Consider the following 14,319-nt stretch of genomic DNA (forward strand, 5'->3'; position numbering starts at 1 on the left):
AGGCCAGCACCTTCGGGTCCAACGCGCACCAATGACCCGCACGGAACAGTTGTGCAACTTCTCGTACGAAGGGGCGTGGCAAGGCCAAACCTTATAGGAGCTCTGCCCTCGGAGCCTTGCACTCGACGCGCCGCAGCCGAAGAAGGCGGAGGGGACTGCCATGGCCCCCGTCCTGCCCCGCCGCCTCGCCCGGGGCAGCCGGGGAGCGCGATGGGAGCGCAGTGCGCACGGGCCGTCGCGGAGACGGCGGCTGATCCGACGCCCGGCTCGTCCCTCGCTGGCTCACAGGGCCCTCGCCGTGTGCCTCCGACTCCTGACCTTGGAGGACTGCCTTCCGGCGGCCCCAGGCACGCAGCCTCGCGCCTCGCTGTCACCCCGTGGCGGCGGGCCAGCTCCCGGAGCCCAGGGTGGCCAGCCGGCCGGCTCGCGGGCCCGAGGGCGGGCGGCAGAGGGCGCTGGCGACTCCGCGCCCCGCGTCTTTGTGCCGCTCGCCCGCGCCGCCGCCCTGTTTCCCCGCCGGCTGCGCGCCGCGCCTGGAGGCCGGGCAGCAAAGAAAGGGCGGCCCGGGGCGGGGCGCGGGCGCGGGACGCAGGACACCGGACGCGGACGCCCCGCCGCGACAGCAGACGCGGGCGCAGCGCTCTCAGCTCCACCGCGGCCGAGCAGCAGCGACAATCCCCGGAGCCCGGGCCGCGCGGGACCAGGTGGGTGTCGCGCGTCCCCTTTGTGTTGGCATCTCGGGAGCCGGAGCGGCGGAGGGGGACCGAGCGACGTGGCCGTGCGGAGCCGGGTCCCGGGCGCTCGGATCGGGGTCTCCTGTGGGGACCTGTGGGCTCCGTGCGGGGGCGCCACCCTGGCCCTGGCCTGCCCCGGGGTGGCCTCGGCGCCGCGGCCACTTGGGGGCCGCGGGTCCCACCTCCCCAGCGCGGACGCGTGTCTGTGGCGCTGCGTCCCAGGCACTCACTCGGCTGGCCCGGCGGAGGGTGGCGCGCGGGCCCCGCTCACAGGCCGCGGAGGGCGAGGTCTGGGTGGGCGCACCGCGGGGCGCTGGGAGGCAGCGCGTACCCAGCGGCCTCCGCTTGCACATCCCCGGCGCCCACACGACCGCGGCCGCCCGCTTCCCGCCAAGCCTCCCGGGCTGAGGGGCTGGGGACGTTCCCGGCGGGGCTCCCCACTTCTCTCCTGGCGGTGGCCGCCCAGCTGCCCCCGCACCATGCTGGCGCCCAGCCCGGGTCTTGTGTGCCCCTGGAGGCTCCAGGTCATGGGGAGGAAGAGGTGACTTTCTCGTGCCCTCATGATCTCCATAGGCAGGTCTCATGGGCTGGTGACCCCAAGGTGTTCTCTCGGTCTCTGTCTCCACCTTTTCCCCAGGGTACTGAAAAGTGTCCCCTCAGCACCTGCGCTCTGGTCGCCTCGTGCCAGGTGGCAGGCAGGTTGGGGGAGACAGTTAGATGAGCCCCAGGGGGCTATCGGGAGTGGGTCCTGCCACCCCAGAGGCAGGGGTGTCCTACTGGCACCAGAAAGTGACCCCAAATCTTGCTTTGACCAGTTACCGCGAGGAAGCCCTTTCCGGGGAGCGGGGCCCTGGGATCTAGGGAGGGCATGTCCAGCGACTCCTGCCAGCTCTGGGCCTTGGCCAGAGGCCCTCCAGCAGCTGAGATGTGTCTGTGAGTGAAAGGCCGGAAGGGAGGTGGTGCAGTTGCCCATGGGCACTGCCAGGAGGAAGGGGCAGAGGGGAGCCTCAGGGCTGCCCCAAGGGAGAGAACGCCTGAAGGGGGAGCCCCGCAAGGTGCCCAGAAGGGACGCTGGCCAGAGGGAGCTGCTGGCCCAGCAAGCGGGGAACCAACACAGAGGGGCGAGCGGGGAGCCGTCCCGCAGTCCCGGAGCCCAGGTTCTCTGTGATTGGTGCCCCTTCCCCAGTGCTGACAAGAGGAACCTGGTCGTTTGCAGTTTCCTGGTGTTTTTTTTAAGTTTAGCTTTTATTATTTTTTAAGAGTGCCAAGAGATTATGCCCAGAGAGGTCAGATGGGGACAAATCATGAAATCTTTGAATTCCAGGCCAACTTGGGTCTTGATCCTGTGGCAGTGGGAGCCACGGATGGTTGTAGAGGAGGAGAGGGAGGGAGCGGAGCCCTGTTTGGAGTGGCTCAGGCTGTGTTGGGCGAGGGGGCGTGTGTGGAGTGTGAGCCTTGGAAGGAGACTCCCACACCGGTACTGCTTATCAGCGGGTCAGGCATGGGTCGAGGTCCTCGTGAGAAAAGCGGGTGCAGATAACCCAAGGTCCAGGCTCGGCACCCTTGGAGTCCGGAAGTTTGCGTGTTTGAAGGAGCCCTGAGCCTCGTGTCGGTAGTTTGGGAAGGGGGACTGAAGAAGGGTGAACTCCAGGGCTGCGGCACAAGTGGGTGGCCAGTGGCTGGAGCGCGGCGCTTCTCTCCTGGCCTGAGCGTTGGCGGGGACCTCACACACAGTTCCGTGGAAGCCGCTGATGTCCCCGCAGTGAACGTGCCGCTCTGCAGGGCCGGGCGCTGGGCATCACGTCTCCTGCTTTTTCCACTGTGGTTCTCGATGGGGCCCCGCTGTCCTCGCCTCCTCTTGGGAGCCTTTCTCTTTGTGGGAGAGGCAGGAGGAGGCCCGTCCTCCTAGACAAGGACTCATGGTCGGCGTAGGGTCCCAGCTCAGCCCCTCCTGTGACTGAGGAGAGGTTCGGACCCCAGGCCAGGGGGTCCCTGCTGTGCACTCCAGCTGGGGTGGGTGGAGATGTGTCGGGGGCCTGGGGGCTGGGGGCTGGAGCCACTCAGGTGTCTGGCCAAGCAAGGACGCCCCTGGGTTTATGGGCTGTAGGGGCAGCAGGAGCGGCCTAGAGGCTGTGAGCGGAGTGGGCTGCTTCCAAGGAGGACGAGCCTCTCCCTAGTCACGCCGGTGACTTCCTGCCTCAGAGATCCAAGAAGCAGGTCAAAGGTGCCTCGCTTGGAGACTGGAAAAGCCGCTGGAGCTAATCATTCCCAGAACGAGCCCCCTCCCGCTGTGTCTGCTGACACGCACGGATGCCTCTTCCTGATTATACGAACACCGTGATTGAAGCAACTGTTCACGTACCTGCTGGGGACCAGGACCCAAGTACAGAACTTGGACAGCGCAACTCGGTGACCCAGTCGGGCGACCGTGGGCAAGGGCTTAGCCCCCTGCCCGGCCCCGGTTCCTTCAGCCGTGAAGCGAAGGCGGTGGTCTAATCGGTTTCCAAGCCCAGGCTGAACACGTGTGAAAGGTCCCCCGCAGGGGCCTCGGCACCGCGGGCTGCTCCCCCAGCGCCACGCCGGGGAGGATTTTTGCAAGAAGAAAGGCCTTTTTTCAAGGACGTTATGCTGCGCGAGGAGGCTTTGAAGTGGGCAGCTCGCCCCTGGAATCGGAAACCTGCCCTGGCCCTTGTTTCTGGAGGGGCCTGTGGACCCCAGAGCCGGGCGTGCTCTCAGGGGCCAGATGACAAGCTGGATGCAGTGGGGAGACATACGTTCCCGGGGGCAGGAACTTCCTTTCTTACCTACTAATTTTGTATGTTCTGTATTCCCCGTTATCCCTGTAGGCGCTGCGTGCTGGGCACTGGAGAGAAACTGTAGTTAACACTCACTTAGCGTTTCCTATCCCCAGTGCTGAGGGGGGCGCAGTGCGCGGCCGTGGGTCCGTTCTCGCCATTCCCAGGGGGGCAGGACAGGAACTGCCGCTGTGCCTGGGGGCCTGGGGGCGGCTGCCTTGTGAGGGGCTCTGGAAGGCGGGCAGGCCGTGCCGGCCTCGTCACCCGAGAAGAGGGCGCCTCTCCGACTTCCGTTGCCCTGTTCGCCGTGCAGACGGCGAGGACCATCCCTTTACCCCGTCAGGCTTGTCTCTGCATCCAGGACAACTGTCCACTGGCCAGGGACGGGCTGGCCCACGGCTCTCCCCACCTGCCCTCTGTTGCTGCCCTCTCTGCCTGTTTCTCTCACCACGTGCCGCCCCGGGCAGCCCCCTGCCCAGCGAGGCTTGCCCACGCCCCCCGCAGACCCGGCCGCCGACCCAGCTGGTGGGGGGATGCGCAGACCCCGTGCTGGGCGACCTCTTCTTCTCAAGGCGGAACCCGTGCAGATTTGGGCTGGCCTTTGGGGGGCTGTGCGTCGATCCCTGTGGTGTCCATCACTCTGTCCGTGGGCCTCTTGTCCCTGCCCTGCTGGGGCTCCTTCAGCAGCTCTCTGCTTGTTCAGTCCCCAGTGCGCCCCTTGGGTGGGATCTGGGGCTTCGTCACAGCTCAGTCCCAACCCCTCCTTCCTGCTCTCAAGTTTCACGGCCTCCACACGTCTGTGCCGAATCCCTGGTGAGCCTCACAGCTCGGCACACACGTCACTTCGCGGGGCCCCTGGAGGCGACACATCCAGCCCTGGCATCCCAGGGGTGGGAAAGACGGCCTGGGTTCATGCCTGCCTGCCCACCACCCCCCACTTCCAGGCCCCGGTCCCCCTTTCTCCCACGAGGGTGGAAACTTCCCTCCTTGATCGGGCACTTCCATAACAACTTGGTCTCAGACTCTGCACTTGCCCTTAAAACTCTCGTGTTAGTGGTTTCTGCCTTATTCCCTCTACAAAACTGTAAGCCTTACAAGGGTAGAGATTTATTCATTTTTGCATTTCCTCAGCACCTATCATGGTCTTTCTAGACGCACTTTAGTTCCCTGATTGAACACAGGGTAGAGAAATCTGGATCAGGAAGCAAGGCTGGGGCAGTCGGATCTGAGGGTCCATTGTGTGTTGTGTCCTCTCTTTGGGGGGCGGGGGGCGTGTCAAGCCCTGTGCAGGGCGGTGAGTGTTTGCTGGGGTAGCGCAGTGCAGGGCAGCGTGGGTTCCCGTGGTTCCTCCTGGGCTGAAATAGCAGCTGCTAAGGACACTGCCGCGGGCCTGCGGAGCAGCCCACAGCAACGCCCGCAGTCCTGCCTCGGGAACCTGTCTCTCCGGCCCCCTGGCTCTCCTTCAGCCACGGGGCCAGTTCGCCTACAAAAGCATCTGCAGGGGGTGCGGCTCAAGAGGAACTTTGATTTGGGACGTTGGGACGTCTGAAGGCTTGCAGACCCTCGGGCCGGCTGATTGGTCTGGGATCGAGGACACAAGGGAACAAACTGTCCCAGCGATGAATCGCCGCTTGGTAGCTGTGCGCTGGTGGTTAATAGCCCGGGACCAGGAATAAAAAGGGGCCCCCAGAACAGGCTCAGAGCCGGCAGCTCAGGACCTGGGACTGCTGGCGAACCCTGTGTATTTCTCCCTCGGCGCTTGGCAGGGCCCCACTGTCCCTGTCCCCGGTGTGGACGGGGCAGGGCTGGCTCTCTCTGCTGAAGTCACAGCCACTCTTTCTTTTCGGTCTCAAGAAAGCACTCACCCCGGACCGAGAGCTGCGCCAGTTGGGAGGCGGGGTGGGCGGCCCCAGGGGGTGCATCTGGCCGGATGTGTAAGAGAAAGAAGGAGAAAGGCATCTTTCTTCCGTCGGCTCATGTGACCCCCAGAAACTGCCTCTGTGTCCCCATCTGTCCTCCCCTCGTCCTGCCCGCTGGCAGCAACATGCCTGCCCCTTGGCCTCCTGCGTAGGGCAGCAGTGGAGACCAGGGCCCTCTGGGACCCCACGGTCCCCGGTGGGATGGGACTAGGAGGTGACGAGTGCCCTTATGAAAGGGACCCCAGGCCCTCTGCTGCGTGGGGACAGTGTCATCCAGGAAGTGAGCCCTCCCCAGTACTGACTCTGCTGGCACCTGGATCTTGGAATTGCAGCTTTCAGCACTGGGAGGAATAAATGTGCGTTGTTTATACGCCAGCCATGCTGTGGAATTTCTGTTGGGATCGTCCCAGCAGACGAAGGCAGGCAGAAATGGCCGCTCACCAGCCATGTCGGAGCCGGGCCTGCTCTGTGGATTGCGTCTGCGTCTTAACTTGACCTTCTGTGAAGAACTTAGTAAGGTCACGTTCACAGACCCTGGGGTCAGGGGTCCAACATGTCCTTTGGGGATTGCAATTCAACCCCGAACCCCCCTCTGCCAGGGTCAGGCAGTGCGTGTCTGCACGTACGTGTCTGTCACTGGGGCTCGTCCAGCAGCAGGCCACTTCCTAACAAGGACTCGTACAAATGGGCTTCTGTTTCCTCGGTGACAAGATGACAAGGCGGTGGTTGCTGGCGTTGGTCCAGCTGCTCGGTGCTGCCACTGAGAACCTGGGGTCTCCTGTGCTGCTCCCCTCTCGCTAGCCTGCTCCCTCTGCACCCATCCCCACCCCTGCAGGCAGCTGGGGCCCAGAGGGCACCCCAGGGCGGCCGGCTCCCATCCGTGTGGAAAGCAGCAGGAGAGGTGGGGGAGGTGGGTGTTGCCTGCCTCTGTCCCTCTTTCTCAGGAAAGAACAGGCTTTTGCAAAAGCCCTGCGGTCACTTCCATCTGTCTCACTGGTCTGGGCTCCGGGGCATCCCGGGAGCCAGAGGAGTCGTGACAGCGGGGCTGCCGGAGCCCCGGGGCCCGTCCTTGAGGGGACTGAACCGGAAGGAGAGGAGAGGACGCAGCCCCATTCGGTGTGAGGCCAGGATGCACTTTAATCAACGGCCTTTGCTTCCCTCCCCTCACGGATGGGGTCCAGACATGGTGCCCGTGGCTGAAATGTCCTCGGTGCCGGGGACACGGGAATCTTCCACCAACCTGTGTGGCTTTGGGGGCAGGGAGGACCGAGAACTCACAAGCCCGTCACGTGCACCGCTGTGTCCCTCTGCGGCCACACAGTGCCTGGCAACTACCAGGTGCCCGATAAGTGTTTGTTGAGCTGATGAGGCACCTTTTCCCTGGACACCCGTGTCCAGAGACCACCTCCTCCGCGTATTCTTCCTTTTGTCCGTTACCCGTTCCTCTGGCCAAACCCCTTTGGCACGGGCCGCTTCCAGAGTCGGAGGCTGGAACGTCCAGTGAGGGCGTGGAGAGGGCAGGGCGGGCGCGAGCTTTCCAGGACAAGACGGGGTGTGGCCTTCTGCAAGCCCTGGGACAGGCGCTCTGTAACTTCGGGGGTCGTATAAGTTCCAGCTTCAGGCAGCCCGTCGGGACACAGGAGTCCCTTTCCACCCAGCGACGTCACCTCACGTCCGCGTCCCCTGTTTGTGAAGCGGCCCCCTTGCTCCCTGAGCCAGGCCCTGGGAGGGGCACGGTGCAGCGTGTTCTCCAATGAATGGGCTCTTCCCGCCACACGGGGGGCCGTGGGGAGCAGTCCTTATCTGTTCAGACCTTAATCACTCCCGGGATATTTTCTCCTTTGGCCCGAAGCCCCGATGCCTTGGCAGTGACCTTGTTTTCTCTCAGTCCCTGGCCGCGTGCCGCGGGTCCAGCCTTCCTCCGGGGGGCCACGCATCGGAGGCCTTGGCTGTGCCCTGCTGGCCTGGCAGATAGGCTGCTCTCTCAAGGACTGTGTTTATCTGGGGAGGGCAGGAGCCCTTCATGGCACGGTAGGAGCAAACCAAGGACAGGCAGGCAGAGTGGCTGCCCCGGCGGTAGCCCCTCCCCGCTGGGGGCCCCAGAGCCCTGGACCTGTGGCCGGTGCCCGGGGAGCCGCGCTGTGCGTTAGAACGCATCTGGAGTTCCCAAATCCAGGATGTAAACCGTCTCCGTAGGAACTTTTATGCTGACAACGAGCCGAAATCCTTTCAGTCGGGCCCTGTTGGCTTCAATATTCCTAGCATTCATTGTCCTTGCTCATTTTTACTTCTTTGTAAACACAGACACTAGAAAATGTTAAATTACACGCCGGCTCACGCCGTTCTGTGGACGGGTGATCTGGAGGGACTTGGGACGGGTGTTTCCTCGGTGGTTCACAGGCCTTCTGCCCGCGTCTGGGCCCTTCCAGGGGGCCGGCGCTCCAGAGCCACCGGGGGTGCTGGCCCATACGGTGGCAGGTCCCGGCCTGGCTCCCAGGCTGTTGTCGCCGTCCCCAGGCAGCTCTCGTTTCCTGTCCTGAGTTAGCTCAGTTGTGGGCGCTTGAAATTCCCGTCCCCTTGGGCGACTGGGCTCCCTCTCCTCTGCAGCCTGTAATGTTTAGACAACGGTTGACTGACTCAGCTCAATACAGAATCCGCTCGGCTGCCAAAGTCCTCAGGCTTTTTGTTTTACGTGTAAAATGAGGGGTGAGGGTTAGAGGGATCCACGTTTCCCCAGACAAGGCTCCTTGGTGAATTCTACCATGATATTCACGTTTGCTCGGGTTAAACGTCACGTGTCCTAGTTTTCCTGCACCCCCCTGCCCCCCATCTTCCTGCTTCTGCTGCGCTTGTTCCTGAGCGTTCCTAAACGTGGCCCTTCCTCCTGCCTGTCTTCTACATCAGACGCACCCCCACACCTTGCACATAGTAGGTGCTCACGGAAGACTGGCTGCGGGGAGCCCGTCCCGGAGCCCACTGTTGCATGTGAATTGTGCCCCCTCCACCCGGCGACGTCACCGCGTCTCAGCGTAGAACATGGAATGCGTCCTCTCCCCGCCGCGCTGCCCCGCACCCGACCTGCCTCCTTCTCCAGCGATGGTGCGATGCCCCCTCAGCTGATGGACAGTGGGGCGCCGACAGGGTCCTCCCGTGCCGTTCTCTGGCCTGTGCCCCGCGGCCGGCTGTGTTTCCTGCGCTCCGCCGACATCCTCTGGGGTCCTGGGCATCCCGCCGCCCCTGCCCTCGCATCACCTGCCTCCCCTCCAGCCCAGCCTCTCCGCAGCTTGCCTTTTCTGAATGTCCTCCGCGTCCCTCCTGCAGATTTCCCAGTCAACTCTCGGGACCTCTGAGTGGTCCCTTCAGGCCTTACCAGGACCCTGAGCTGCTCTGGCACTTTGTGAGGGACATCGATGGCGTCTGCGTCCCTTCCCTCCCCAGAGACAGAAGGCACAGCCCCGGAGGCTGGCGAGCTCTGCACAGCCGAGCGTGTTAAAATCCTGGCAACAGGTATGAGCTCTGACGTGTTGGAAAACGGCCGCACCAGAACCGATGTTCACACGCGTCCTGGTGTTGACAAAACGTAACTGTCCTGCCATCAGCTGAAACTCACGGCGCAGTTATATCGAAACGACAGTTAACTTGCAACGGTAAAGGACGCTCTTAGGGTCGGGCACGATGCCAGGGAGGCCGAGGAAGGAGACGCCTCTGAATTCAGAGCTGCCTTCCTCCCCACGCTCCCTGACGGTGGAGACGCGGCGCAGCTTGGCACTCGCTAGTCACGCTCTCCTGGATGCGGCAGGGGCGTGGGAAGGGCTGTCTTACTTGTTTTTGAATTCCCAGCTTCAGGGCATCAAACGTTTAACTGAACTCTGTGTTTTTTTTTGTTTTGTTTTTAATAAAGTGATTAAGATCAGAAGGATCACTTTATAAGTAATATAAACGTTTAACCATTATGCTGTACACCTGGAAATGATAAGCTATTGAATGTCAACTGTAACTGAAAAATTTTAAAAATGGATTTTAAAAAAAAGAGAAGACTTTTTTCTAAAGAGAACACTAACAGGGAAAGCTCCTGTCTGAAACACCTCCCTTGGGGGCTTTGAACACCGCCGGCACCTACAAACTGGAACCAAACGGTACCCCCCTCAGCCGGGCTGCTAATAAAAATAATTATCTGGAGGCTGCAGACCTTGCTGGTGTGACCTGAGCTTCGAGGCCACTCGGATGTTCCCTGGGGTGGACTCTCCGCGCATTCCCTGCCCCCTCTGCTCATCTGCAAGGCAGTCTGGTTGCCCCGGGAGTACCCGTCGGCACAAACAAACACCTTGGGTGGCCAGAGAAAAAATTTCTGGGTAAACATGAAATTATTATTTATTTTGTAATTTTCTTCTAAGTCAAATGAGCTCCAAGGAACACGATGACGTGAGCCCTGCGGCAGCCGGAAGCGTTTATATAGAAATCATGTGGGCCCAGCGGGAGGAATGGCTTTCCAGGCCTGGGCGGGGGAGGGGCCGGCTGAAGGGAGAAGGCTTGCTTTTTATCTGCAGCCCTGCGCTTCCTTCAGACCCTGGGCCGGGAGGGGTCTAGCTCAAGGGAGTGGTAGTAAATGTGGGGGAAAAGAAATGCCTTAGGTACAAATGCTTCTGCTTCTCCTTCCTCTTCTTCCTCTTCTTCTTCTTCTTCTTCTTCTTCTTCTTCTTCTTCTTCTTCTTCTTCTCCTTCTTCTTCTTCTTCTTTCTTCTTCTTTCTTCTTCTTTCTTCTTCTCCTTCTTCTTCTTCTCCTCCTCCTCCTCCTCCTTCTCTTCTAAATGACAGCCTCACATGGAAAACATCTAAATGTGGTTAATATTATGCTCTAAGTAGGTAAGATTTCTGGAGATTGTGAGCGTGGAGATATGCTTACAATAGACCATTCAGGGAAAATGATTACGAGGCTGAATTGTGTGTGTGATATGTGCACAGACATGGGAAATATGCAGAGGAAAGGAATCAGGATGAGGAGTGTGACTTTTTTGCTCTGTTTGATTCTTATTGTGGCCTACAATTTCATATTGTAGTGAAATAAATGACCCTGGTTAAGCTGTCAACCCTACCTGCCAACACACACAATTTTATTATTTCATAAACAACCAGTACAGCTTTCCCCAAATACGTGAACCCTGCGTCTCCCGCGGGCGTTTGCTGCCGGGGGCCCGGGGAGCAGTGAGGAGTCCCGAGAAAGCCCCCTGTTGTTCGTACACACAGGAAGCCGGGCAAACACCAGCGCTTCTCCTGAAGGGGTGCCGTCAGGCACATTCTCTGCCACACCCCTGCGAACCTGAGCAATGACAGTTAATGTCAGAACCGGGACAGGGAGGCCCTGCCGCCGCACGGTCGCCTCGGACACAGCCTGGTGGTGGTGGTCGCCGGCACCTCCAGGCCAGGGCCTTCAGTCCACCTGAGACCGCTGACCTCTGACCTCCGCCAACGCTCCCGTTTCACTTACCTGAAAAGAGGGAGTAGCCCTAGAGATACTTCTTTCTTTGGGGCTCTTCTGAGGATTAAACAAATTAAAACGTTACAGAAAACTTTGATGGAATAAGGAAGTTTAAACACACAAACACAAAAAGCGAAGGTCTGTCCAGAAGTCGGACTCACCAGTGACCCTTTGGGTTTCCCCAGGGACGGAGGCAGCCAGGGATGACGTGGGAGGCGTGGTGAGGGCCCTGGGAGTTGGGACAAAAAATGGTCTAAGGCGCTCGGATTCCATCTGGAAATCATTTCCTGGTTGAACAAAACACTGCGCTTCTGCCGCATGAGGATGGAAAGTATTAGACCCACCAAGGCTGTTAGTACTTTCTCAGCTGAAGACAGGACGGTCCCAACGCAGTGACGCTCTATTTCCCCCTTTCCACGTTTTCCTCTTGATGGTGGCGGTGTGTCCAGTTTTCAGTGAAGACGCTTCAGGCCGTGGTCCATCCAGCCCTGCCTGGCCGTGGGCTGAGCTGAGCAATACGCTCTTTCCTTGAAGGCTCACGCCCCTTCCGTCCTACGGACCCATCTTAACCTTAACCGTCAGCCCAACTAGACGTTCTTCAATGTGATTGCTCTTTCGAAGAACCAGCTCTCGACTTGGTTGATTGTCTCTGTGGTTTTCCTGTTTGTGATGTAACCGCTTTCGGGTCCAGTTTTCATTGTGCCTCTTCTTCTGCTTGCTTTAAGCTTCCGTTGCTCTTCTTCCTCTCGTTTCCTAAAGAGGAAGCTTGGGGTTTTGGTCTTTGATTCCTTCTTTTCTAACCTGTGCAGGGCATCTAATGCTATAAGTTCCCGATGGAGCTCCTGCCGCCTCCTGCTCCTTTGGGTGAGCTGCGTTTTTCATCTTCGCTCAGTTCACGAGGACTCCTGGCTTCTCTCGAGACCGCTGCTTTGGCCCATGAGTTAGTAAGAAATGCGCTGTTCACTCTCCAAATAGCTGGGGGCTTCCCAGCTCTCTTGCTGTTACGAACTTCCAGTTCAGTCCCATTTTGGTGTGCAAGCTTACTCTGTATGAGTTCTGATTTGTTTTATTACCTGTTAAGGTTATGGATCGTGGCCCAAAACATTCCATAGGAGCTAGACGCATGTGTCTTCTCCTGTGGCTGGATGGAATATTCTGTGTATCAAGTGCATCCAGCCGATGGTTAGCGCTTTGCAGTTCAGGTCCACTCTGTCCTCACGGATGATCTGCTGGCCGGATCGCTCTGTTCCTGAAGAGCGTGGCAGAGCTGCGAATGGTGGCAGTCGACCTGTCTGTTTCTGCGCACGGTCTGTCCGTGTTTGCTGTGCGCGTTTTGACGCTCTGCGGTTAGGTGCAGGCATGTTTAGTACTGTTATGTGTTCCTGGGGAACGGCCTCCTTTGTCGTTCGGCACGGCCGCCTTCCTCCCTGATGGTTTGCCTTGTTCCGTGGTCCGCGTTGTCTGAAGCGGATGGAGGACTCCAGCTTCCGGGTGACTGGCCTTAGCCTGTGAGGTCCGTTTCCAACCCTGGGCTGTTCACAGAATCCCTTTGTTTAAAGTGTGTTTCTGCCGGCAGTTGAGTCTTGCCCTTCTGTTCACTCTGAACATCTCTGTAGGTTGACTGGTGAATTTCAACTCTTCTCATCTAAAGCGACTGTCGTTCTGGCTGGGTCAGCATCTTCCGTGCCTGTAGTTATTGTCTGTTCATTACACCTTTTTTGTTTGTTCTTTCCCCCCCTTTTGCTGACTCCTTTGATTCTGAATGTTTTATATAATTTTGTTTTACCTTTCCTGTTAGCATTCAGTTATGCTTTTTAAAGACATTTTATGGTTCAGCGGTTGTCCTGGGGTTTGCATTGTATGTATTTTTAACTAAAACCAAGTTCACCTTCAAATATCATACTATTGATATGTAGTCATGACATCTTATCACGGATTGTTTTTGATCCTCCTCTTCCTTCCCTGATGACATTGCTGTCATTTATTTCCCTTAGCGACATGCTCTAATCATCCAATACATTGTTATTTTTACTGCTTTAAACGATTTTCTTTTAGATCAATTAAGAGTAAGAAAAATAAGATATTTTACCTTCATAGTTTCCTTCTCTCTCTTTCTGTGCTTCTGTTGATTGAGTGTCTGACATATAATTTTCCTTCCTTCTGAAGAACCTCTAACATTTCTTTTGAGGGAGAACAAATGGCAAATCCCCTCAATTTTTGCTTGTCTAAGAAAGTGTTTATTTCTCCCTCACTTCTGAAGGATAGTTTTCCCAGAAACAGAATTCTAGGTGGGTGGTATTTTTCTTTCAACACTTTAAAAGTTACACTCTGCTCTTTTCCTGCTTTTATGGATTCTGAAGAGAAGTCGGATCTGAGTCTTATAACTCATTCCCCTGTCAGGACAGTGTTCACCTCTCGCTCCAGCTTTCATCAGTGTCTGCACTTTGTCTTTGGTGTTTGCAATCGACTGTGATCGGCCTCCATGCGCACGTTTGCTATTTATCCTCCTTGGTCTTCTGTAAACTTCCTGAAGCTGCGGCTGGTGTCTGTCACCGATTTGGGAAGTCGCCCGGCCATGCTTGCTTCAAATATTCTTCTGCTCTGTCCTCTTTCCCCTTCTGGTTTTCCAGCCATGCAGATGGTGCACGTTTTAGAATCACCATGCAGTTCACGGGTGTTTTTATTTTTTAATTCTTTTTTTTTCTGTTTTCTGTGGGAACTTCCTGTTGCCTCTCCTCGGCTCCCTGATTTTTCCCGGGGCTCTGCCCAGTTTATTGATGAGCCCGAGGCCCACGCTTCATTGTTCACTGTGTTTTCATTCTAGCATTTCCTGTGACTGTTTTTTTAAATCCCATCGCTCTGTTCATGTAACCCATTTGCTGTTGCATTTTGTCTACCTTTCTCCATGAGAGTTCTTAATGTATTGATCGTAGTTATTTTAAATGTCCTTGTCTGGGTCACGTCTGCGTGTGGTTTCGATGTGCGCTCCGTCTGTTCAGACGGGGACTTTCCTGCCCTCGGGCACGTTGGGGGTTGGTGGTTGTTGCTGAAAGCTGGGCCTGAGGCATTTGGTGGCAGGAGCTACGGCCAAGGGTGTGAGGTGCCGGGTGACTCGGGCTAGTAGCTGGACTGTGGTCGTAGGGGTCTCACATGCTCCCAGGGTCTTTCTTCTGTCTACCCCGCCGTCTTCGGGTGTCCTAAGAGGTGTCCTAGGAGAGGTGTGAAGAATGGGCCTTCCCTACGCAGACCACTCTGGGCGTGTTTCCGGGGGATGCTCTTCCCTCGTCTGAGCCTGGCGTGGAATTTTCCTGGTGCTTCACTGTGAGGCCCTGGTGGAGTTCCTGGAGGTCAAACTCACCCAAGTGCTGGGCTCCTGCCAGACTGGGGCCCCTCGA

At 58.1% G+C, this 14,319-nt stretch overlaps 1 protein-coding gene across 1 annotated transcript in view; it reads left to right on the forward strand.

Annotated features, from left to right (window-relative positions):
- The first annotated feature begins 642 nt into the window (after positions 1-642).
- The window catches only part of RNF144A (ring finger protein 144A), a 71,009-nt gene continuing 57,332 nt past the window's right edge, over positions 643-14,319 (forward strand). Inside the window, exon 1 of the mRNA XM_090280154.1 lies at positions 643-704. The gene's annotated coding sequence lies outside the window, so the exon portion shown is untranslated. The remainder of the gene's footprint in view (positions 705-14,319) is intronic.

The sequence above is a fragment of the Furipterus horrens genome, unplaced genomic scaffold (genome assembly GCF_987537825.1).
Source record: "Furipterus horrens unplaced genomic scaffold, mFurHor1.1.pri manual_scaffold_6, whole genome shotgun sequence".
In the NCBI taxonomy this organism is placed as follows: Eukaryota; Metazoa; Chordata; class Mammalia; order Chiroptera; family Furipteridae; genus Furipterus; species Furipterus horrens.